Raw genomic sequence first — 26156 nt, forward strand, 5'->3', positions numbered from 1 at the left:
TACCAGCCCACGCACACACACACACACATACACATTCACATTGAGCGACTCACGTTAATGCTCCTTGAATCGTTCACAATAGACGATTGGCAATAGACAAACTCCATTTGAGCGTATAATTGCATGCAACGGCAACGACTTTATAAGTCAGCATCCGTTCGAATCGATGACGTCTTTACTCACTCTGGGGTTTTGTGCTTTTGATTGCTCAATTGCTGATGGACTCAATGACAGACTGACTGACTGACTGACTGACTGACTGACTGACTGAGTGATTGACTGGGCGCTGGACTGTATGGGCGAGTGACTGACTTGGCAGACTTGTTGTGCATTTCAATAAAACATTCACCGCATAACTACAATGGGCATAAGTTATGCTCCCCTGGCGTCGACATCGAAGTACTTGCTCGGATTTCAACGGCTCACGGCTCAGCAGCAGCTCCATGAAAGAGACGGCCATAGAGAGATAGCAATAGAGGCAAACAGACAGAGAGTTAGAGATGGCCACAGAGCACTTGACTCGCACTAATTCCCGCAGGATGATAGAACCTGCATTGACTGGACTGATTGATGGTATCCGCTCAAACTGCTTTGTGTGGCATTCAGCGGCTTATTTAAGTTGGCCTAAGCACGCCTTCAATGCATTCAAGTACATCCAACAATGGTCATAATCGATAACAATGATGTATAAGAACCTTTTAGATCCTACATCAACTTATGGAAAATAATTATTAGATTCACGTCGATCAAATAATTACTCATTTAAAAGTATTCCAAGTACTAAAAATAAATTAAAATGATTAAATTTTTATATATTTAATACTTATATATTTTTTAATATTTATATTTTTTCATTGAGTAATTATTTTACTTTTTTTTTCAAATACTTTTTATTATGTTGAAATCAACTGTTATCAATCAAAGTTTATATAATTATATGTAATTATTTTTTATAATTTTCTTGAATAATTGATCATTTCTGATATATTTCTCATTGAGTAATTATTTTATTTTAAATACTTTTCATTAAGTTAAAATTTCTTTTCTTGAATAATTGATAATTTACTTTTTTCTTATAGTTTTTCTAGCGGCTTTTCTCCCATTAATCAAAACGAAAAATTACAACAACAACAGCTAAAGAGTTATCGCTGGACTTCCGCTGCACGGTTGGCGCTTTGAATGGGGACATTGAACTTCCTCAATTTCGAGCAGCTTGAGGCATTCCATAGCACAGCTTTGATTCAAAAGAAAACTGCTGCAAGCACGTAACATTAAACAGGCAACAGTCACAACATGAGTTTATATATATATGTATATACTTGTGTATATTTTTTTAAAGCTCTTCAACTTAGCACCGCAACAATGCAACGAAATATGAAACCAACACGCGATGTACAAAATAAACAGAAATTGAAATCCGGCAAAGCTTTAAATATATTTAAAACATTTCTATAATGTGTATTGGAAATAAAAAATTCTCTTTTATATTTCACTTTCTCTTTGTCTGGCATATCAAAAGGCAAGTGCTATTCGGTCAATGGTTCTCAATGGCCGCTTCAAGTCTCGCATTTTCTCATTCATATTGCGATCAATTAATTAAATTGAGTTTTGCTCTTGCTGCAATTTGCAATTATACAAAAAGGTATTCAAGAACAGTAGCAACAGCAACAGCAGCAGAAGCAGCACCAACAGCACCAAACTACAAATCAATCAAAAATGCTTGTTATTTGAATTTAGAATTCGTGAATTACACTTGGCATTGGGGAAAGCTTTGAATACTTGCCATAAAATATGTAAGACATTGCCTTCTACGTCAAAACATTTGATGATTGGAAAGCATGAATTCAGATAAAATACCCTCGCAAAATTGATGCTTTATTATATAAATGTAATTATCATTTTTCGTATAAATACTAGGAAAAGAACCAATTAATAAACCTTTAGATAGAATAAACATTTTTTGTATATACATGAAATTACCAAAGAATTACAGATTTTTTTACGAAAACATATGGTATATTTTTTAAATATTTATTTTCTTAAATAAATCGTATTTCTGTATTCAACTTGCCATACTTCGTCCATTCATTTATCATTTCTATCAATGTATTTGAAATATCTCAAATTGGAACTCATTTTGCCGGCATTTAAGTAATTTAACTTTTCTATCTAGGCTGCTGCAATCAAATTGAATTAGATGTGCTTAAATTGCTCAGATCATTTGAAAGTTGTTTGGGCCTTTTCGGATTTTGCCATAAATCATTAAGCTAATTAATTTAAATACATGTGCCAAATTAGAAGCGTGTAACAGCTAACAGCTGTTCCACCTACAAACGCATAAATCTCGAAAGCAATTTGTCCTTAAAGTGTCATAAAATGCATGCAGCTCCAGCTAGTTAGCAAGAGTTGAAGAGAACTTCAAGTAAAAGTTTATAATTAAAACTTTACGCACGTTTTGTCTAAGTAAATACAACACACACACGCACACACAAAACAGATAGAGGGCGAGAGCGAGAGCGAGAGAGAGAGAGAGATCGAGTCAGTCTAACAACATGGCAACTATTTGGCTTTGGCCTTTTCGTATGCGTGATGCGCATAAAAATTTTGTGTTGCATACTTAAGTGGGCGAGCTGTTGCCCCAGGGCTGCATTCGCAATGCCGGACATCTGCTCAAAGCGCGAGCATATGTCCCATTTCCCAACGGGCTACGACTGACACTCATTACGTGGCAAGCTCACTAATTTCAACAGATAAAATGGTAAGCGAAAGAAATGAATATAAATGAATAAATACTATATACAAACTATAATTTTAAAAAAGAATAAAAAGAAAATATATATAGACATGGAGAAAAAATTTTGAAAATTCCACTCAGTTAAATGAGCTTTAAAATCGTCTTAAGTATAAGTAAATAAATTTTGAAATTCAATAAAATGATATATTAGTAATTTTAAAGAGTAATAATAATGCAGTTTATGTTCCTTAGAGCCAATTAAATATAAGAAGTCCAAAAACTTTAGCTTATATGAATTAATATAGCAAGCAGGAACCTTTGAGTAAAAACTCATATAAGCGATATCTAAAAAATATATATTTACGTAACAAGAAAAAAATCAATATAAGCCTGTATGAACTAAACTAAATTTTAAATTAATATATTTATAGTTAAAAAAAATAAATAAATTAAATACAGGTAAACAAAATTTGTTTAATTCAAGTGGAATATATATTATTAATATATGCATATATATTTATTGTTATTAATATTGAATATTCCGATATAAGCGTGAATATTTCAAATGTCAAATACTCGCTTGTTTTTCCATTACATAAAAATGCGCACATGCACACACATATGAATAATATTTATAAAATAATTCCAGGGACAACAGCAGAAAAGTGAAGCAAACAAGCACAACTAAACGAAAGTTTAAATGCAAATATTTGCCCAATGTTTGTGCTCTACTCCCATGAGGCTGGGCCAACAAAATTTGATATGAGTTTATGGTCAGTTGATTCAGTATTTTTATTTTTATTTTATTTTCCAGCTGCTGATTTACATAAAAGACAGTGTCCGTCGGACCACTAGTTTATTTGAATTTCATTAGCTACGAATTTTAAATTAATTTAATTAGCACTTTTGGCTCTTAATTTCTTATTTTACTTGGTTCTTTACAGGATAATAATTTAATGAAAAGTAATTGCAGCACGTGCGAACATATCCCAACATGGCTGTTGCAACTTAAAGCTGCCGCAAAATGTGGCACACAGATATTGGCCAACAGACCAGGACCAGGCATTCATTTGCGTGTTAATTGTCGAAATGATTCGTCGCCTGACGACTTTAAAAATTGCATGTAAAATATTGTAAATTGTTGCGGTTTGCAGTCAACTCTGAGGGAAATACCCTGCACGGATAGGCGACGCTTGCAAAGATGCTTTGAGTTGTAGAGCAAAGGATTGTTCAAAAGAAGTTTTTGTAAAATTCCAGTTACTATAGAGTAGCAAATGAAGAATGACGAATTTTGTTATAAAATTTTAAATATACATATATACATTTTTGTTATTTATTATTATTTATTACTTTTATTAATCTTAATTTCTATACAATTTATTGTAAATACATGTTTATTATAATTAATTTATTTTTTAAATAGATCAAATTAATTTACTATTTTTTATTTTTAATTATCATAAATAATTTTTATGTTTATCTATATTCTATATTATTTTAAGACCTATTTCCGCAATATGAGACCACACAAATTATTTTTATTTAATGACTCCCCACTGTAGAGCATTAAATATTCGTTGCCTTGCAACACAATGACCCAATTATTTTCTGGCATTAAATTTCACAAAAATGTCGCATACTGTTTTTATTACCATTATTGCCAGAGCTCTGTGGAGATTTTGTTGTTTTTTTTTCGCTCTGCCTCTTTTGCTTCTGTTGTTGTTAAAACATTCATTGAACAATTGTCGCGCGCCATGTTTATTTTTCCGCCATAGTTTTTCAATTTATTTGCATTATTGTCTGTGTATATATTATAATTACATAAATACATATTACATGTGTTTTCCTGATGGTTTTCTGGTTAAATTATGGTTTATATGATTGGCTGATTAGATTTAATGATTTTATAACAAAGCAAATAAATTTAATTATAATTTGAATTTTTAATCGTCAAAACTTATTAGTGGAACAGCATTTATTTCGCATTCATTTCAGCATCATAAATCCGCTCTGAACCCATTGAAATGATAAATCAAGGGTATATTAATTGTGCTCCAATTTATGTAACGGGCAGAAGTAAGCAGAGCCCATATTCTTGATCACAATGACGAACTGAGTCGGTCTTTCTATGAAGATCACTATTATTATAAATATGCTTTGTATTTTCCGTTCAATCTCTTATTTTTCTTAAACTGTCGTATTCATTCGCACAAAGTCCATTATACCCTTCGTTTTCCCCTGACTCTCAGGGTATAATAAAATTATCATTCAACTGTCATCAGCAGACGCGTCGTCGCCCGTGACAATGAAAAAAATGCTAATGCAAATAAAAGCCAGATAAAAAGATGGCTGAATCGCTTTCGGCCAGCAGCTGAATGTCATTATTCACATGGCAGAAGTGAGCATTATCGTGTCCAGCAGAAGTAACAAAAAATAAGAATAGATAAAATGCCAGAGAGTCAAAGCATTAAATAAGTGAAAGTGGACACACACAAAAAAGCAACGAATAATTATGGCAAAGTACGAATAAAACCAGGCACATACAAAAAAGGCAGAAAATGCTTTACCTGATGAAGCAGAGGAAGGTAGCTAAAGCCACTTGAGATAGCAAATGACAAGCCGCACTTTCATCACAATATATATATATATATATATATATATTTATTTTTTTGTAGTCGTCTTAAATGCGCTTTGTTTGTTTTTGTTGTTGCTGTGCATTCGAAACTTAAATGGCTTAGGTTGACACTTAAAGTCTTTGATAAATGATGTTTAGCTACTGCAAGATAAAATCAACTTGCTAAGGCTTGAGCCACAAAAATGAACAGAAAATATTGACTTAAATATCTTAAAATAATCTCATAGAATTTTTATTATAAGAATATTTAAAGAGATGAAAAGATTTGCATTTAATTTAGTTTTGAAAACATACTGTATCTGCTTGGAATTGATATGAAAACCAAAATATGTATATTTGTTCTTCAAATTTTACTCGGTATAGTACTCTATAATTATATATTTAATTTTTATTTATATATAGTTGTAGAGTTTATAAGAATTTCTCTTGAATTAGTTTTGCTGCTTGTAACAGACATATAAATATATATAAGGGAGTTATTTAAATTTTTTTTTTTTTTAAGGAATTGCTAGTCAAAGGGAGCTCGATATAGAATTTACAAATTTCCAACAAATATAAAATTATAAATACTGCAAATTGCAATTTATATGATTTCTAAAAGCGTTATCTTTCCCTCTTCTTTTATTTAGTTCGTATTTTGACATCACCAATAATTCGATATTTAAATTTTACCTCTTCAGATACTTTGATTATCTTGCCTTTAAGCTTATATAACTCCTAAGGCCATAAAGCAGCCTTAAGCCTAACTGGCGGCAACTTCAGCTAATACCAAGCCAAATAGGACAGCTACAATGCCAACAAATTATCAGTTTCACATTTCACTTTGTGCAATCAGTGAGTGACCACAACAACAACTCGAGGTTAACACTTGCACCAACAACAACAACAACTATCGTCCGGACAACATCGTAAATGACGCTCAGCGAAATTGTCGAGTTTGCAGTTGGCCAAGCCAAATGTAATGCAACTAATTGATATCATTAATATGGCTTAAGCGTGGCCAAGATGTACATACAGCTATAGCTATATATACCTATATACTATATACCGTAAACTACTATATAAGTGTATGCATATATCTCTGCCTTATCGGCTTGCGTGTTAGCTAAGCTGGCATAAGCGAAGTGAAACGCAAGGGAAAACTAAAGTTTTGGTATGCGACTGTTTCTTTTTTTTTTTATTTTTTTTTTTAAATTAATAAGTGCGTGCGTTAAAGTTTCGACCACAGAAATTTAAATGCAATTAAACTTTAATCAATCGCCAAGCAAGCTGCGATCAATGCATCAACACGAACCAGCGGCCACCCCGATTGCCCCTGGCCACTCCTCGGGCTGCTGCCAGCGAGCACAACAACTCACACTCGCTCGCTGGCTGACTGACAATGCGAGCGACGGCAACAAATAACCGCAGGATAACTTCATTTGCATGCAACACACACATGCCCACACACACACACACACATTATATGTGCGTATATGTATTTGTATTTACACGTTACATGCCCAACACATTTCATTGCATACTTTTGTGCGCTGCCGCGGCAACGCGCATAAAATGTTTTTCATCTGCATATAAGTATATGATATTTATATATCTATAAATTCACACATATGTAGTATAAACGTGTATATATACACATATATGTTTTATCTGTTGTCAAAGAATTTTTATTATTGTTGTTCACTGCGTGTATTACAAGCCGGCGCACATATGAGAAAAAAGTTGAGTCTTTTATTAACAGATAGTTAAATATGCAAAATGCAAAATGAAAAGTGCATCGAGGAAGACGAATATCAAATGCTCTATATAATCATAAAAATTACTTATAAATTTATAATGCTCTGAAATAGTAGGAAATTTATTATGAAAGAAGACGAATATCAAAAGTTCTTTAAAACTTTATTATTAATAAAGAGGAATATGAAATAATCCAAAAATATACAAATATATATACTATTCAAATAAAATTACTATTACCTTCAAATACTATTCAGCTTAAAATTACTACTATTGGCATTAAAAATAAAAAAAATAAAAAAAATAAATAAATTAATAAATAAAAATAAATAAAATATTTGTTTATTTTACTTTTAATTTATAAAATAAATTTAATAGTTTTTAATAAAGTATAATATAAATATAAATATTTGAAAAAGCGTAGTAACAAATTAAATCCACTTTTAATCGCTTTATTCACAAAGAGAAAATAATAATTAATATTTATATAATTTTTTTTAGGAAAATATATCCTTTAAAATGCCTTCAATATAAACCAAAACGTAGCCCAAATCTGTCTATACTCTGCTTCTCGCCTCCAATAAACTTGTTGTCCTCAATATTTTTCATAAACTTAATCACGTAACTAATCAACTTCATTTTGTTGTTCAGCCTCGAGTACTTATGCACTGGCACTGGCAGCAAATAAAATGCTTGCAAATGAATAAATAAATACAAATTAAATAAAAATTGTGAAATTTTTACAATAACAACACATAATTGATGTCCAGTTCATTCGTAGAGGATGTGCAAACATATAAGGAAAATAAATAAAAAGTAAGCAATGGCAAAAATTTAATGAATCAGCCGCGTAATGAAGCGTCTTAAAGAGGAAGTCCACATAAATATAATGTGAGCAGAAAATATGCATAAAATTGACCAAAAAAAGACCATTAATAAATAAACTGTTGTTGTATTTGGCATTTTCGAAAAAAAAAAAAAAAAAAAAAACGAAAAGGGTTTACGGGACTATTCGATTTGCATGGAACTCTCATAAATTAGAAACTAACTGCCTCTGTCGGTTGGGTTAATGGGCAACCACGTGCGATATATGGCCCAAGCGGACGTCAAATAAAGACAGAGACTGCAAACTCGAGTCCGTTGTCCTTAAACTTTGGCTTAAAGGCGAAGCGGGTTGCCGCCACTGTTGCTGCCACTGCCGCCTGTTATATGTCACATCATTATCGACATTCACAACAAAAAGCACTTTATTGCCTTCATCAGGCGGCAGGTGCAGCAGCAGACGCTGCTTGGCTGCCAGGGCAACCCAAGATGCAGCTGGGTGGGGTGGGGGTTAGCTTGAACTCAACTCAACTCAGCTCAGTTCAGTCCGGTTCTGCTCAGATCGGTTTACTCAAGCCTATAACGGTCTATTCGCAGAGATAACGGCTATGGAAGCCGCCTGCCAGCGGCTGAGTCACGGCAATCAATAGCAGCAGCAGCAGCAGCAGCAGAAACAACAATTCGCTGCAACTATACACTGATAATAATTGCCACGCCCATAACGCCTGTTGCGGTGAGTAGCTGGCGCTTGCAGTGTGTGGCTAAAGCAATATATCTCTGTGTGTGTGTGTGTGTGTGTGGCACATGCAACACTGTGTAATAGGGGTCCACTGCTCAAAAGCTTTGCGGTGTCTATGTGTCTGTCACTGTGTGTCTGTGTGTGTATGCGGCTGCTATATAGCAGCACGAATGACTTTCAATGTGATTAAACTTGAAGAGAGAGGGAGAGACTGAGCTCTAGAACTTGCCAGCATCAATAGCAACTATTTAAAGCAAATTACGAGACATCATTCGATGGCGACATCAGCTGATAGCAGCTCTATAAAGTATAAAGAAATGAAAATATGTTGCTTAACATTTAACTGGACATTAAGTATATTTAATTTTATAAACTTTACCTTTGATTTGTATACCAAGTGCACATCATTCGGAGTGGTTCAGGGTTGGTTAACTCAGTATGTGATAAGAGTGTGAATAAATGCTTCTATTTAAGGTATTACTTTTCAAATTATGCTTGCCAATATTACTGTTCATCTTCTTATTCTGTTTTTCCTATGTCTGTTTATAATATTGTATTTATTATATTATATTATATTTATTTCACAATATCTCTCTCTCTCTCTCTCTTTCAATCACACATCTACAATTATTTCGTTGCCTCTCTCTCCCTCTATTGCTCTCACAATCAATTTTTCTGCTTAATGCTCCCTCTCTCTATCTCTCATTCTCATACCATCACTATATCTCTCTCTCCATTCGGTCTTTCTTTCACTCTCTCTCTCCCTATCTCTCTCTTTCTCCCTATCTCTCTCTCTCTCTCTCTCTCTCTCTCTCACTCTCTCTCTGCCTATCCCTCTGTCTCTCTTCCTATCTCTATCTCTCTCCCTATCTCGCTCTCTCCCTATCTCTTTCTCTCTTGATGTCATTATCAATATTTCTGTTCATCTCTCTCTGTCGCCATTTTTCTCTCTCACTTTCTCTCTATGTCTTTCTCACTCTCTCTCTCTCTCTCCCACTCTGTTTCTTCGCGTTACCCTTTTACTCTCTCCCACAGGTTTTAATCGCTTAATTATTTTAAATAGATTTTTGTCTGTCCACTTGACCTCGACAAATTTAATATTCAATATTGTTTTTCTCAACCCAGGCATAGATTGCCTATTGAAAAATGATCTGGAAAAACCGGACGCGTTGTGCATATTAAAAACTCTTTTTCTACATTTAACCCAAGCGGCAAAAAAAAAAAAAAAAAAAAAAAGACTGTCTGCTGCACATGTTTGTAAATCAGTTTACAAAATGCTGCTAGCCTCCATATCAAAGCCATAAAAAGACAGAGAGAGAGAGAGAGAGAGAAAAGTAAAAATAAATAATAAAAAAAAAAAAAAAGAAATGTGCCCGAGTCATAAACGGAAATCAAGTGAAAAGGTCAAAATACAAAATACTCGTAATTTGCCAGGCTCGCTCACTCGCCATGCAAAATGCTGCCCACAATGCGACCTTTGGCCCCTGTCAGCCGCTTCAGCTCCGCCCGCTGCTGAGCCCCTGACCAGGCGTTAATTTATTTGTCGATTGATTACAACGCGCTTCCGGCAGACGACAGCGGCGGCAAAAAAGCAAATTAATTTTTATGTCTCTATGTTTGGGGCGCTGCAAACGTTTTGAGTAATGTGACGGGCACCTCCTAAGCGGAAGTGTATTAATTTCCGACCCACACAGCAAACGTGAGACCTGAACAAGAAAAAAAGTTGAGCATGAACGTAATATGCTTGCCAAATCGTCAACAACAACAAATCAGAATATTATAAATGAATGAAATGGATGAGCTGCACAGAATTTTCAAATGCAATTTGATAATATTTCAAATTTAAATAAAGAAAATCGATTGACAGATACCGAAAATAGCTGCCAAATGAGAATTATAAATATCTGTTTGAGATGAATGAGTTTGTGCATAAATTAGCAATGGCTGTGAGGAAATTACTACAAAAATCGAAAAGTATTTAATTAAATACAGATAATTGGAGTGGACAGAATAAGCTAAGGTAACTGTGGCTGGGATAAGACTTTCAATTACGTTAATTACTTTTACTAATCAAATGTATTGTAAATTGATAGATTTTGTTTAATACATTTACAAGTTTATGTTTTAATATAATAATGCACTCTGTTAATCAGGCTTAAATACAATAGGAATAAATAAATAAATATATATTGTTACAGATGTCAAAATTATTTATTCATTTATTTAAGTCAATTTAGATTTTTTATAGAAATTTATTGAATAAACTAAAGTGATTAATTTCTTAATAAAGATAGATAGAAACGAAAACAAATTATAAATTGATTTATAGAAAAAAAAAAATTATAGTAAGTCTGCATGCAAATATTTAGAGATACGACAGTGGCAGCCTACTCAGAAGATTAACATAGCTCGTCGTCCTGATAAAGGATATTTGTTAAAAGGATCCTGTCACGGCATATAATAAAAATAATATAGTAATAGATATTGTAATTAAAAATATTAATTATAACGAAACTTAAATAACTTATGATATATAAGATAATAATTTGCATAATAACATAAAACAAATAAATAGTATAAAATAATTGCTGAACGTTTTCTACATATATATAGCTTACGCCTTTATTTGTAAACAATTCTTAAATATAAATTTGTTAAGCAAAAAATAACTTTTAAATATTAACATAAAACTGAAATTCCTTCAAGAAATTTCCACTTAAAACATTACATTTTACAGGAAAGCCATAAAGCTTTTTAAAAAACATTCCCGAGTACTTAGTCTCTGTGGAGAATATTTGCTTACATCATATATAAGTGTATATGTGTATATATAAATTTTTTTATTCGGTAGAAATCAATCATTCGCTGTGATTAGCTACATACTGCTGTCTTTCCACATCGAATTCACAAAGGAATTGCACGTCTGCTCTTTACGATGCCCAAGGAGCCACGTAAAGTGACTTTATAACACACTCAAACGCAGGAGAACATACGCACACATACACACTCTCTCCCACTCTCACTGTCTCTCTGCTGAGACTTTTAACGCGCCAGCTATAAATGTCAAGTCCCGTGGGTAGAAGCTCATGACAAAGAGGCAAACGTTAAACCACAGCAGCGCGCAAAGCGCCAAAAGAAAACAATAATAAACAACAACAGCAATAGCGGCAGCAAATGACACACACACACACACGCATGCAGAGAGAGAGGCACAACAGCGCAACATTAAGAAATTTGTTGAAACGAATGCGTTTTATTTAATTTTTATTGCTGCCGACGACGCTTGAGCTAAGCATGTGTGTGTGTGTGCGCGCGCTAAGTATGTGTAAGAGTAGCTGTGTGTGTTTGTGTGTTTGCTATAAAGCATTTAAGAATTATGAGCAGCAACAAGCAACAAGCTGCAGCAACCGCAGCACCAGCAGCAGCAGAGCAGAGAAACAATTAGCTGCCGCCGCACAAAAGTATGCTACGAAAAATTAAAATGCCTGCAGGAGTGTGGGTATAAGAGGCTGCTAGTACATGAGTGTGTGTGTGGCAGTGCAAAGTGCGCAGATTGAGACGTGATGCCATTAAAGTGCATAAGCGTGACCTGCCAAAGCAGCAGCCACGCCTCCCTCGCCTCAAGCGTTAAGGCTTATGATTAATGTTTGCAATAAGGCGGACACAAACAATAAGTGGGCGAGACAAAGAGAGTAAAAGAACGAGATAGAGAGAGAGAGAGAGAGAGAGAGAGGTAGGGGTCAGCATGGGCTGACTTAGACTGCAACAGCGTGAAATACCGCACAGGATGCAAAGGATGTTGCGCATGTTGAGGCCAAGCCGACAAAGTTTTGCATGTGGCAATAGCAACAGCAACAACAGCAGCAATAGAGCAACAGCTACACCGACAACAACAGCAACAACAATACAATACCAACAGCAGGCAGCAAGTGCCAAATGCACATGAGCTGCAGCCGGTCTCTGCCGCTTGAAAATCCCTCAGCTCGCTGTGTGACCGTTGGGCTTCAAATTAAAGCGCAACATTTGCCACAACGCTGCGTCATGCAACTGAAGTATTTGGCCGCAACAGCAACAGTAGCTCTATCCCTCCCTTTGTGTGTGTGTGTGTGTGTGCGCCTCTCCTCTATGACATTGGTGGGCGTGGCGCTGTTGGCAGTTTTGGTCATTTCATTCGCTTGGTTTTGTCTGTTTGCTTCTAATTAAGCTTAATGTGCTCACATGCTGAACATTTAAAGCATGTATTTGTTGGCCAGCTTGTTGCCGCTCTTGTTGTTGTTGCTGGTGTTGCTGATGTTGGTCATGTTGTTGCGTGCAGGTTTTGCCCCACAGCACACAATTAACGCAAAACTTTAAAGCGGACCTAAACCAAAAAAAAGGCAAAAAAGGATTTCGCATACATTTTATGTGAGTCAGTGAGTTAGTCAAAGGGTTTGGCCACAGAGACTAGCCCAGTTACTAAACAACAAACAACAACAACAAATGAACTAGAGAACAGAAGTGAAAAACAGTGGAAATCTATCGCCAAAGAACTTTCCATGGAAATACTATCGTGAGGAGATGTAAATTAAAACAATTTAAAATGTAAGCAATAATATGAGAACTGAAATAAAATATCATGATTGATATTAATATTTCATTCATTATAATATTGCATGACTGTGATTTTTATAATATTTTTTATTAGCTCTTTATAATTATATATAATATAATAAAATATTTAATCTAATTTTTTATTTCTGTTTAATTTGAATAAAGGCTTTATGAATTTTATAAAATGATTTTTTACTTATTTATCTTTATTATTATTTTTTTATTATATATTTTCATGTGTATGTATATTCAACAGTATTAATACATATTTTTTATGTATTTATATACGAAATTATTATAATATTTATGTTTGCAGATTGTTAGCGAAAAAATCTATTATCCTTAGATTGATTTATTTTTAGCTTACGATACACACGAATATTTCATTAAAATAGTTTATTTATAAGAATGTTCCTGTTCATATAGAAATTAAAATAAATATTGTGTTAGAGTGTTGTTTCCCTTATACTATTATACTTATACTAATATATAAATTTTATGTATAATAATTTCGGCCATCACAGGGAAAAAAAATATTTAATACCTTTTATAACAAGGCTCATGGACACGTGCACTATAAATCTACTTCTCAAATATTATTTCTCTACAGTTCCTAATAAACTGTAACTTACTTTTTTTAGTATTTTCAAGCTGAAAGAACTTTTGCAGCGCAAATGATGCGGACAAAAAAAATAAACAGAAACAAAAACATTCCAGCATAAAACTTGAAGGCGTCACAACTTACGCGAATTTCACGCGAGTTCAGCAATGCCACGCCCTCCCCTACCGAAAAAGTTTCGTGTCTAAACAGCAGAAAGGCAACGCCGTCCAAAAAAATCTATCCGGAAAACAACGAGGGCGTGACAGCGGCGAAGAGCAGAAGAAAATAAAGAACAAACTCAAACAAGTCTCGAGTTGAAATTTTATTCTCTGTGCGACATGAAAACCTATTAAAAAATTGTGGTCTCATTTCTTGAGGTGCACCGGAATGGGCGGAACACGTTTTTTACGAGTGCACTGACCCGAAAGCAAAAGTTACACAATTGGCATAAACAAACGGAAGTATGCTCAACAAGATGACGTATAGGAAATTCAATTTTGATATATGACAAGGTCAGGGATCTGAAAAGTTAAGATACTAATGAATATAGAATGTGCGTAAAGCGAAAAGTTTAAATAATAATAAAGAATACAAAATAAAAGAAATTTATGTAGAAGATGAAATAAATAAGTCTATATTCGAGGTGTCCATCACGAGCGACAAATAGAGAGAGAAAGTATATGTGTGAGAGGGAGAGACAGAGAGAGAGAGAGAGAGAGAGAGAGAGAGAGAGAGAGAAATAGTGAGAGAGATAAAGAAAATAGAGAGAAGGAAGATAGGGGGAAGCCGCGTGTGTGAGATTGTGGGCGAAGTGGCGTGAGATATAACGACAATGAGGGGGAAATAACAAATAAAAAGAAAGTTAGATAAATAAATAAAAGATCACAGACGCGGTGACAGAGAAAGAAGGCAGAAAGAGCATGAGAGTGAAAGAGAGAGATAAAGAGATAAAGTTAGAGAGAGAGAGAGAGAGATATTTAGAGTGAGAGAGGGAGCGGCAGGACGAGATTGAGAGAAGAAATTATAAAGATCTAGAGAGAGTGAGATTGATAGAGAGTAAGAGTAAGAGAGAATGAACAATATTCATGGCCAGATTAAGGAAGAAAGGAAGCGTGCGAGAGACAGAAGTAGATGGCATCACGGAACAAGAAGAAGTAGAGAACAAATAAGCATGTATGGCAATAAATACTACAATTATAATGTAAGGATATTATTAAAGTAGGGCTCAAGTTAAGAGCACGCTTCTTATTGCCCTCCAATGGGTACGAGAGTGAGATGGCTGTGGCTGAACTTGATCTCGGGTGTTGCGGGGAGAGAATGAGATAGCAGGAAGACCTCTTGTCGAAAAGAAATCGTAAGTTGATATAATAATAAGGGAGCAAGTGAAGAACAGGAGAAGTACAGAAGCACTGGGAGCTCGCTATAGAGCGTAGCTATACAGGGGGATAAATATGGAATATCGTCAGAGCACGCCCCAACAAATTTGACTTCTTAGACTACACAAACTAATTGCAATTCAAATTTTAAAGATTCATAACTTATTCAAGTTTCTAAGATGTGTGTGTGTGTATGTGAATGAGTGAATGTGTGCGAGTGTCTGTGTGTGTGTGTTAATTAAAACCGAATGCGGCTTTTAATTGAAATTAACCTGGCGATGGATGCGATTGCACTGCGCATTTGTCTGACAAATGTGTATGCGGTTCAAAATGCAACACATAAATCACAAAATGGCGGTAATAATCAGACAATGCGCACACACACAATGACACATAGAATCGTGTGCATAAAGTGTGTGTAATGTGTGCTTGCGTGTGTTTGTGTGTGTGTGTATGTTTGGACTTCAATCTCTCAAGCCAATTGACAATTGCCGCAATTCAATTGAAAATCTGCGCGATTTCCGTTAACGAGAGTTGAAAAGGCGCCCGGCAACAAAACGCATAAATAACTTGGCATAAATGCTTAAAATTTATGCTGTGAGTACACACACACACGCACCCGCACCCGCACACACACATACACTGCCATACTCCCACACAAATTGCACACAATTACAAAATGCAATGGAAATTGATTTATCACGCAGACAACATTTACGGTCACGCATCCAACATAAATTTTCATTCGCTGTCTTTTTGGGGGGGCAGAACCGAAAATCTTTGTTGTTGTTGTTGCTGTTGTTGTGAAATTGTTTTGTGCCGAGCATTAAATGGCAATTTCATATAGAAACCTTGCTCGATATATATAAATAAATGTATATATGGCAGCTACTATATGGCCCTTACACTGCGAGAAAACAAAAAATAGACAGTTGTCTGTGCGTAACCCCAAATTAAATAACAATAAAATTTATCAAATATATGTATATTTCGAGTAATTTGCGGTCAAGCCCGGCAGCAATTAAAGTCACATAAATTGTTTGCTACACATTTTTTGCGTGACATTTAGTCAAGTATTTAGCAAATTTTGTGGCGAGCGCATTTTAAATTTATTATAATTAAAATATAATATTAAATTTAAATGGTGTTTGTAGGCAACTTTTTGGGATTTTTTTTTTTTGGCTTTGCTAATTGCTTTAGTTGCGGTAATAAATACTACATTCAAATGCAATCAACAATTATTATTTAGCATTTTTAGTATATTAAAATAAATAAATAAATTATTTTAAGCTAAATAAAATATTCAGAATTATTATTTTTTTAAAATTAATTTTAATATTTATTAGAAAGTCTACAAACTTCCTGATAATTAAAATTAAAGCTTCTTAATAATAATAGTTGGAGTTTTTATAATTCATAAGCTAGCATACGATTAATCTAATCAAGTATGGATTATTTAAGAGTAATAATTAGGACTAATTTATTATAATAAATGAAATTATAATTATATACTATTTTTCAAAGAGATAAATTGAGTCATCGCAGTTTTATTGTGTCTATGTAATATGAATAGTAATTTTAAACATAATATATATTCTACGTTGAGTATATAGAAGATAATGAACACATGAATATATAATCCACCCATGCCAAAAGTATTATTTTCCTAATAATATTTAAATATACGCCAAATCAGACTAGACTTTTCATTTAATTTAATGTGTTTTATATTTAGCAGAGGGTTGCATAATTTAAGATTTAAAATTTGCTCATAATTCTATTATATGCTTAACTGTATTTGCCAAAAATATTTAAGATAGTCAAGTTTTTTCACAATTTTGCTTAAAATTTTGAATTTTTCTTTTTTTTAGAGAAATGCGAATCTTTTTATGTACTAGTTTCAAAACTTAAAGTTCCGCACAATTTAAGTGTGGACCCCACTTAAAGTTTACGCTTCATTACAACTCGTTGACTCCTTCTGCAGTTGATTTTCGCAGCTCAAATTGAAAATTGACTACAAACATTTTGACTGTCGCTCAAACCTGTCGCAGCAACAACAACAACAACAGTGACAGCGCAGGTGAGAGAGAGAGAGACCCTCAATTGCGCACATTACATGCGAGATTTACATGCCGAAAATTCATTAGCACTTAAACAATGACAATTTATGTAATACATATATAAAGGCACGTCGTTTATTATTTCCGATGGGAGAAGGCCGACTCAACTAGGCCTCAATGAAGTTTACATATATGTATGTATGAGTGCATGCATATGTGTGTTTGTAAGACGTGTGTGTGTCTGGTGAATCTAGACGGATATTAGATTACATTCTGTTCATAATTATTGCATCCTGAGGTAACAATGCGCATTGCATTATGCATTTCAGATGGCCAAAACTGTGAGAATTCAATTTGAAGCAGTTGAATGATTCATTGTAAGATTCATACACACCAATTCGCTCAATCATTTATGCAGCTGCTTGTGTTTACATTGCTGACATTGCTGCCTGAGGTATGAATGCGCATTGTAATGTGCTAGACGAACAGAAGCATTCAATTTGAATGAATTAAATGATTTGAGCAAGTCATTAAACTCTTTCAATGATTCATTCATTCATTCAGTTATTCACTCACTTCTTGCTGTGTGCTCATTGTCTGCGTTTAATTCGTTTTTAAATGACTCTGTCGCAGTGTCGCTTCGCCGCATAAATCAGTGTGCCAGATATTACGTATACGCCGTGCGGCACAAGGCTTGCTTTCGACACTTTTCCATTTTCAAATGTCTCCCAAGACACCACTAAACAAATTAGCGTTAATTTAATGACAGACATTCGCCCATTTTGCGACAAACATGCAATTTATTGGCTTCCTCGAAAAGGAACCAGGAAAGAGAATTCTGTGGAAACGTTTTCTAGCCCTCCGAGCGAGCGAGCATTGTGAATTGTGAACTCTGTTCGTTTTGTTTGGGCTGTCCATAAATTTTATTAGGCTTCCAGATGTGCGGGCGGGCAATGTCAGCAGCAACTGTTGCACAGGCGTGGCTAAGCGACTGAACGAATAAATGAATGACTGAATGAGTATATTAGCCAACCCCTAGTGAATAAGGCCACCGATCAACGAGATTGTGTGCGTTGAGCGGCTGCGCTCCCTTTGCCTTAAAGAGACTCCCACTTGGGTAAATTTAACAAAAGTTGTAGAATACAAAGATGTTTATTTATAATATAGGATAGCCCAACTGAAATATTTTATAAATGTTTGATGTTATATATACTGATATAGACTGTAATCAAATATTTTAATATATTACTTTACAAGCTATAATTATACATATTTACCCACATGTCATAAAAGTCGATTGGCTCGCTCACGTGACTTTAGATCAATTTGTACCCGAATGTAGCATCATGTGGCAGTTGCACAGCTCCATTGCAACTGAATAATAAATCTTGCTCACTCCTCCTCTATCTCTCTCTATATCTGTCTCTTATTCTTTCTCGCTCTCACACAGCTTGCACTCCCACTCTCGCTCACCTTTTAGAGCAGGTCATGCACCAGACAGCCAAAAACCTGCCAGACTGCCTGAATTTTCGATGCTGCTCTACTTAGAAATCGTGACTGGTCTACAATAGCTTTTACAATTTACATGCATATTTTCAACTTTGGTTGAGCTGCCAGAAAATTTAATCATACCAACGAAAAATAAAATTGCTAACACGGAGAAAATATGAAAATTGAAATGCAGGCTACAGCGAAGACGCTACTTTGCCAAAACTATTCAACAACTTCCAATGTCGAGAAATTATTAACAACAGCAACAACACAATGGAGGGTGAAAGAGAAGTTTGAAGATGCACTTACCCGACTGATTGATACACTGTTCGACTTTACTGAATAATGTAATTATTAAATTGAAAGCCATTTGGAAGTTGTGATATACATAAATTTCTATATCTGAGAAAAAAAAAATACATTTGCTTGAACAGGTCTCTCAAAAAAGTATTGTAAATTAAATTCAATGAATTTATTTAAATTCATATGTAATGTTTATGAGAGTTGGCCTAGGTATACCACATATAGTGCTCCACTTCCGATTGCCATGTCCAACAGGAAAAATTAAAAAAAAATAAAATAAGTAAATTTCAGTATTAAATACTACAACAAATATACCCCAAGTAAATACAAAACAGTGTATTAAAAAAATGAGCAAGAAAAATAGTTTGAACCAAGAAAATGCATCGAAGTTTTTGAAAGCATTTTTCGCACAGGTGTGCACAAATTCTCGCACCTTTTTGCGGGCTGGCTCTCAGCTCTCAGCTCTCTGCCCGCAGCGCGCTGTAGTGTTTCGGCCTGTTGGGCTACAGGTCCTGGAGCCAGCTGACTGTCAAGCATGCTCTACAAATTTCTATTTGTTGGGCTGCTGTACATAAGTTCAGCTGGTCTCCGTATTCCCCCGCATTCCCTAACCCCATTCCCCTCTTTCACATCCAGCTGTATTGCTTCGGCAGCTCCTTTTTCATACCTTTTGGCAAAGTGCAAACTTTTGCATACAACTAATGTGCACTTCCGCTTTGCACGCCATTTTGTTTTCTTGCAAAACTTGCTAAAAATGCGATGTTCTCCGATATTATTTTCTGTGCTTCGAAATTTCTAATGGGTCGCATTGAGGAACTACCAAGATCTGGGCTCTTAGGGGTGGTCGCTGAACTATGCGCATTGTTTATTGTAAAAGTTTTGCCCTTTTTTTTTTGGGAAAATAATAACAATAAAAACATAGTACATAAATTTTGAACAGAAGGCGACCTTTAAGGCTGTTATACTATTTTCAATAAATTCAATTTATGTCATTTATTATTATAATATTACAAGTAATTTTAATTAGTAAATAATCTGGAACGAATGAGAACTACAGAAGATCATTAACGATTTTTATATTTACATACAGTATTCATTTGGTTTTAGTATTTGAGTAAAACGAAGCCAGAATGCCTAAAGCAGCAGAGAGTGTTCGCTCCCATTGGTCACTAGAAGATCGACTGCAACAATCTCCTAACTGACGCCGAGTTCAACAATTGAGAGCGACTTACTGTTCGAGAGAAAGTCAACTTATATAAAGAGCAGCACCTGTAGCACTTCTTCAGTCAGTGGAGATCAGTCGTGCAGTGCAATAAAGTGATGTGAGGTCTATGATCGGACAGAAATACTGAGAAAAAATACTTGGAGGATATAGAATAAATATTTAGAGAAAATACTTAGAGGAAATACTAAAAGAGAAAACCTTGAGGGGCCTGTGACCTTGATCATAGATCGATGCGTTCATTCATACGGACAGAAGGACGGACGGACTGAGAAACAGAGGAACAGCTTGTCGCTCTGATCCAGAATATAAATACTTTGTGGGGTCTGCCACGCCTCCTTCTGCCTGTTACATACTTTTAACAAAACCATTCTACCCTGATTTTCCATTGAAAATGAATTCAGGGTATAATTAATGTTAGCTTTCCATAAATTCTTCTATCTAAACAAAGTCTTAGACATAAATTCATAATACTTCAAACTCCAATAAATGCATTTGAAATCACATTTGTGAGCTGCAACAATTATCTTATAGCCTCAATGCATATGCCTACTTAAATAGCTTAACAATCAGAAGTTGCTATTGTTGCTGTTGCTGTTGCAGTTGTTGCATAGCACAAAGTCTTTAGTTTTGCATAGATTTATAGCGGATTTAGGCGTAAGTCAAATTGCATAATCAGGCTCCCAAGATGTGCTCAAAATGTGCTGACCTTTTAGCATGAATGCAACTCAAGATATTTGATGGCTCTACACTCAGCCGCAATGCGTAATTATACACATATGCACACCGACATACACACACACGCACACATAAATCATAAGCATAATTGCAACACTCGAGCTATATATGAGCTGTTGGGCCAGACCAAGCCAGCCGTTGGAAATGCTTTAGCAGCTAGTCGAGCGCTTTACCATTGCTTAATTAAGCGACGCCATGCGGCGCAAATGGCAGCGACTATGACTGCAGACATACACACGCACATACATATATGTACATACATATATTCACACACATATGCACACAATCACACTCTGCCTTGCAATTATTAGCTCGACATGATAACAGTTTTTACTTCATTGCCACAAAAACAAGCAACGTGAAATTAACACGAAGGCATCGAATATGTCTAAAACAGTGACTGTGACAGCTGTGAATGTGATCGTTGCCGTGACTACATTGTATGTGATAATTGAACTCAAGAAATGTAGTCACATTGTATGTGATAATAGAACTTAGTGAAGATAATATTAAATATATATTAAGTGGAAATTACATAGTAATAAAATAAAAATAAATAAAAAATTAAATAATAATAAAATACATAAAAAAAACACATATACATATTTAAATCAAAATATAAAAAAAAGTGATTTCTCGCTCCCTCTAATTTCAACATAATATCACAAAATAATTAAAGCTTATTTCTAGCTGACAAAAATACATATTAATGTAAACAATCTGAGATCTGAGGTTTTGTCAACAAAGTTTTCCTCACTTACACGATTTTAAGGTACGAGTATTGAATTGTTCTTTTTATTTTGCTCTTATAAATTTTTCCCACCATTTAATACATAAATGCTTTGCTAAAAAATCTATTCTCGGCCTTTTCCAGTCTCTGTTTTGCCTTCAAGCCTCACTTCTTGCGGTAGGCCTTGCGTCTACATTGCACATTTTGCTTTAAGCTCGACTTGGACAGGGCACTTATGTAGCAGGAGAGAGAAAAATTGTCACGGAGAGGAAAAAGTTGCCGTTTTTTTTTTTAATAAAACATATACATTTTTTCCTTATTGCTATTTTGTATTCTTTTTCTGTCTCAGGTCGAGTTTTTTTTTTTTTTTTTTTTTTTGCTGATACTTTTTTTGCTGTGTTGCAAGTCCCCTTGGACTTTTATTGACACTGATAAGTGTGCCCAGAGCACAGCAAAAGGTAAGCAAAGCTGGCAATTTAAATTGAAATTGTTTGCCGCATCGCAACAGCAGCATACACACTCACTCGCACACACACACTGTACAAAAGAAGAAAAAATAGTACAAAATCTAGGAAAGTGCAGGAGAAAAAATCGGCAGCAGAAAAAAACCTGCCAGAGAAAAATTAAGTGAGACAAAGTGTTTTGTGACAATGCAGCAACAGCAACAGCAGCAGGAACAACAATAACAACAACAGCAATGCAAGCCTCGACAAAACCCGTAGACCAAACGAACGTCTAAAGTTTTGTATGGGGTACCAAAAGGGTTGCCAGTAGGGGCCCAGTGCGTGCTAATTCCCTTTGGGCAACAGTTTTATTGACTGACCGCACACGCACACACACACACACACGCAACATTGAGATCCATTCAGATGCGAATCGATGCCTTCGATATGCGTGTCCTGATTGTTTTTGTTTAACATGCAGCTGCATCTACATCCATCCGCATCCAGCAGTTGAATATACCCAAACATATACTCGCAGCCAAACTGACAGATATACATTTATCTATATACATATACATATGTTTATATATATATATTGGAGCTCGCATTGAGTTGTTAACCAATTTCGGACATTGCCTGCATTTCTTCGTTGAAAAGAACTGTCTACCATTGCCAGGACTTTTTCGTTTTTGGTTGTAGTGCAAAGATTTTTTCGATAGTTACAATTTTTTCACTTGTATGAATTAAACGAGATAATTGAAGGAAGTATATCAGAGAGCTGTAAACATCGACTCTTTAAGCGGATAGCATACAAAATATTTAAAATTTAACTGATCTACCAAAGTACTTGAAGGAAACTTTTATAAATTTTTCTTACGGACAGGACATGCTAAAATATAATACGGTCTCAATATATAAATTTTCTTATAAAAGAATCCATAGATGATAGCAGATTAAGAACAACTTGGTTAAGAAATTGACCCATTTAATTTTTAAAAACTAATTCAATAGTTTAGTAGTAATACAAAGTGGATTTATTTAGTTTTATAATTTTGTCAATCTAATATGTAAATCAATATTCAACAGGCAAATAAATTCAAATGCAAACAGATTGTGGAATGCCAGAAAAAAATTGAATATGTATAAAAACAAGAAAATCCATAAACATACCCATAAAGATAAATAAAGTAGAAAAGTTAAGCGTGTTGTTTTGCATTTCGATTAGCAAAGACAAAAGAACGTCAAGTCGTAATACAAACACATATCTATAAAAATATATGTAACTATATAAAACAAACTCGTGCATCTCCCCTTTAAGATTTAATTGAAAACCATAAATACAAGCTCCACAGATATTTGACTGTTTATTTGATCAATTCGACTGCAAGACATAGCAAGCTATGTAAGTTAGTGGACCCAGCTTATTGGGGCCAAAAGGTTTTAATAAAATGTCTCGACATGATGAGCTTGTGAGGCCAACAAGGCATAGCTGTTCCACTGAGCTTTGTTTATCTACTTTTGTGAACATGTCATAAATAAAAAGAAAATGAATCCGAAATGCAATGACTCAAACTATGAGCGGTCACAGTTCTGACAGCATTGAACATCATTTACTATGGGACAGAACAGACTCATATAACAAGTCTCAACCATTGGCAAAAAAAAAAAAAAAAAAAACAAAATTGAAGCCAGAGCAAAACTAAAATATACCAACTGCTCATAATGAAAAAATTTTGTAAAGCCGAAGATTATGTGCGGAAAATAAACAAAACGACAAATGTATTGCGAGTGCAATATGGATAGATAGCTACTGAGAAGAGAGCTATTACTAGAAAGAAAAGCGACTTATGTTGTATAGCTGTAGCAGCTACATGAATTTTAATCCTTTTTTTTTTTCCCTATTTAAAGAATGAATGTATGCCAAATTTGTATCTCAGTTCATTTGTTAATACTATTAAATTAATTTCGTAATAAATACAATTAAATTAAACTTAATTATTTAAAATAAAAATAAGAAATAGCCGAATATGGCTTTAAAGCAGCTAGTTTAATAAAAATTATAATATTATATTTAAACCTAAACTGATTTTTTTTTTTTTTTTAACTCTACTACTTTTTGCAATAAATAAAAATTTTAAAAAGTGAGAAATAAAAGAATTAGTATATTATATTTATTAAGTTTTGTCTAAATCTTTGACTTCGGGCGAGCATTGGGTAATTTTTTACCAACCGCAGCATGCAAAATTGATGTTAATAGAGACAAAAAAAAGGAAAAAACTAAACTTAGCATCTATGCCAGAGAGAGCATAAAAATAGAGAAAATGTTTTTTGGGAAGGAAAGAGATATTATTTCATTGTAAGCGGAGTGCGTCTACTGATAATAAATTTTTATAAAATGCGTTGCTCTTTGGAGTAAGGCTAAGTTCAGCTTTGCACAGAACGCATAAAGCGGCTGTGCTCGAATAATGTATACTCTACATTAAACATAAACGTTTAGTCCATCTACTATGATAAATGATTGGCTGTCAATCTCGGCAGTAGGTTTAATACATTAGAAAGTTCCTTTAAAAGGAGCTCTAACATAATTACAAATAATACTTGATCAACACAATATCGCATTTCAAAGAATTACATTTTTAACTAAACTTGTTCTTAAAAAACTTGAAAACTTTATAATATCAAGAAGTTGATCAAAATTTAATAATTTAAAATTTCATATGCTTAGTTAGTTATTTGATTAGGAAAAAAATATAAAGGAAATACAATAATATAAAATACATTTTTATATATATTTAATTCTGTCTTGATATTTAGTCCTTGAAAGAGAGAACTTTAAATATGACGTAGAGAGAAATACCGCAAGGGGAAAAGAGAGAGAGAAACAGAGAAAGCGGGATAGAGTCAGAGTGAAAATCACATTTTTAGCACAATTTTCAGATTGCAACACAAATTAATTTCCTTTGAGAATTGCCCCTTGCGCAAGTTTATCGAGTGTCCAGGCCAAACGGCTGCCGCCGTAGCTGCAGCAGCTGCAGCTGGCATTGCCACAGTTGCTGCAACTGGCAGAGCAACTGCTGCAACAGCGTTTATGTATTTTGTTGCAGCTAGTAGACCAGCACCGCTCGCTCGCCTTTCATTCGATAGCCGAGTCGGAGAGATTTCAACCATGTCAGTGCTTGACTTCATAAATTTTGGCAAAATTAAGAACCTTAACATGCTGTTGGACTTGCCTGCAACTTATAATGATCTCCGTGAGGACATGAACTGTTTGAGTGTGTCTGTTAGTTAGGTTATTTAAATGCAATTAGTTTAACCATTGCAAGCAAATAAAAACTCTTGAACATCTGCGTGTGTGCAAAAGCTGTAATTAATTATTTAGTTGACAACGCGCATACGCAGCGTGGTACCAAACGAGTTAATGCTGAAATTACGCTGCACCGGCATTCGCTCTAAATGCCTTTCAGCATTTTCAAAACATATTCTGAATATACAAATTACGCTTTATTTATGCATTACCTTTTTAATACACTTTCCATGCGGCAGGCGTCTGCTTGGGGTATGCCAGTTGAACTAACTTTGGAAAGGGTCTGTATGATGGGAAGATGAGAATAGCTAGCTGAATGTAAAGAGATTTTATATTACAAACTGCTTAAATACAAAATTATTATATAAACTATAAACTTTAAACAAAGTAATAAATATGATAATAATACTAATAAATAAAAGTATTAATAAAAATGTTGATCAGGCAATCTAAACATCCTGTGGTTACATGGCTGTTGATATTTGATAAAAAACTTGATTCTGCTGATTCATTCAAAGCCCAAGGCTTGAAAAAACTTCCTCTAATATGATGGAGTATATAGCAAAAGCTATAGATTTTTCCAGGACTCAGCTACGCTGATAGGAATCTCCTTTTGGATCAATGTTGTATT

At 34.4% G+C, this 26156-nt stretch overlaps 1 long non-coding RNA gene across 1 annotated transcript; it reads left to right on the forward strand.

The window, feature by feature from the left end:
* The first annotated feature begins 3138 nt into the window (after nt 1-3138).
* Nucleotides 3139-4066, forward strand: LOC116803938. The gene is made up of 3 exons (XR_004363965.2): nt 3139-3193; nt 3384-3507; nt 3679-4066. It is a non-coding gene; the product is annotated as an uncharacterized LOC116803938 (long non-coding RNA).
* Nucleotides 4067-26156: the final 22090 nt, after the last annotated feature.

This window comes from Drosophila mojavensis, unplaced genomic scaffold (genome assembly GCF_018153725.1).
Source record: "Drosophila mojavensis isolate 15081-1352.22 unplaced genomic scaffold, ASM1815372v1 contig_36, whole genome shotgun sequence".
NCBI classification, from domain to species: Eukaryota; Metazoa; Arthropoda; class Insecta; order Diptera; family Drosophilidae; genus Drosophila; species Drosophila mojavensis.